Here is a 1,748-nt window from a genome sequence, read left to right on the forward strand (position 1 = left end):
TAATAATTTAAGAACTCAATGACCCTACCAAAGTTACTCTCTACGTTTCTTTCTCTCTCCTTCATCTGTTTAGATTCCTTTCTGTTTCCACGTTCTTCCTTCTTTCCTCTGTCTCTTCTGCAATTTCCTCTTCTCTCCGTCTCTTCGTCTTGCGATTTTTTCCGTGTTTTCACCCCCTTCTGTTTGAGGAAGTCTTCTTTCTCCTTCTTCTCCTCTTTCCTTACCTCCTCTTCTCTCGCGTGAAGAGGTGACGTATTTGGCACTGATTGGCTCTATTGATACATAGAAGTTACCCCTTTGGCCCGCTTCCTGTTCCTCTTCTCTATTCCTCAGATTCACTCCATCTTTTTGACGCGATAGCTTTTTTTGTCTGATATCTTTTTTTTGTGGTGGATTAGGTTTTGTGGCGGATATCTTTTTGTTTTTGAATTGCGAAATATAGCTTTTTTTTTTAGGGTAATATTTTGTGTCAGCTTTTTGTGGGCAGGTGTTTGTGGTGGATAGCTTTTTTGTGGTGGATAGCTTTTTTGTGGTGGATAGCTTTTTTGTGGTGGATAGCTTTTTTGTGGTGGATAGCTTTTTTGTGGTGGATAGCTTTTGTGGTGGATAGCTTTTTTGTGGTGGATAGCTTTTTTGTGGTGGATAGCTTTTTTGTAGTGGATAGCTTTTTTGTAGTGGATAGCTTTTTTGTGGTGGATAGCTTTTTTGTGGTGGATAGCTTTTTTTGTGGTGGATAGCTTTTGTGGTGGATAGCTTTTTTGTGGTGGATAGCTTTTTTGTGGTGGATAGCTTTTTTGTAGTGGATAGCTTTTTTGTAGTGGATAGCTTTTTTTGTGGTGGATAGCTTTTGTGGTGGATAGCTTTTTTGTGGTGGATAGCTTTTTTGTGGTGGATAGCTTTTTTGTGGTGGATAGCTTTTTTGTGGTGGATAGCTTTTTTGTAGTGGATAGCTTTTTTGTAGTGGATAGCTTTTTTGTAGTGGATAGCTTTTTTGTGGTGGATAGCTTTTTTGTGGTGGATAGCTTTTTTTGTGGTGGATAGCTTTTGTAGTGGATAGCTTTTTTGTGGTGGATAGCTTTTTTGTGGTGGATAGCTTTTTTGTAGTGGATAGCTTTTTTGTAGTGGATAGCTTTTTTGTAGTGGATAGCTTTTTTGTAGTGGATAGCTTTTGTAGTGGATAGCTTTTTTGTAGTGGATAGCTTTTGTAGTGGATAGCTTTTTTGTAGTGGATAGCTTTTGTAGTGGATAGCTTTTTTGTAGTGGATAGCTTTTGTAGTGGATAGCTTTTTTGTAGTGGATAGCTTTTGTGTAGTGGATAGCTTTTTTGTAGTGGATAGCTTTTTTGTAGTGGATAGCTTTTTTGTAGTGGATAGCTTTTTTGTGGTGGATAGCTTTTTTGTAGTGGATAGCTTTTTTGTAGTGGATAGCTTTTTTGTAGTGGATAGCTTTTTTGTGGTGGATAGCTTTTTTGTAGTGGATAGCTTTTTTGTAGTGGATAGCTTTTTTGTAGTGGATAGCTTTTTTGTGGTGGATAGCTTTTTTGTAGTGGATAGCTTTTGTAGTGGATAGCTTTTGTAGTGGATAGCTTTTTTGTGGTGGATAGCTTTTTTGTGGTGGATAGCTTTTTTGTAGTGGATAGCTTTTTTGTAGTGGATAGCTTTTTTTGTGTCTAACAGGTTTTTTTTAGGGTTTTATCTTCTTTTAGCGTATCTGCGGAGCCGGTCGGCCGAGCGGATAGCACGCTGGAC

The sequence above is a fragment of the Procambarus clarkii genome, chromosome 11, assembly GCF_040958095.1.
Source record: "Procambarus clarkii isolate CNS0578487 chromosome 11, FALCON_Pclarkii_2.0, whole genome shotgun sequence".
NCBI lineage: Eukaryota > Metazoa > Arthropoda > Malacostraca > Decapoda > Cambaridae > Procambarus > Procambarus clarkii.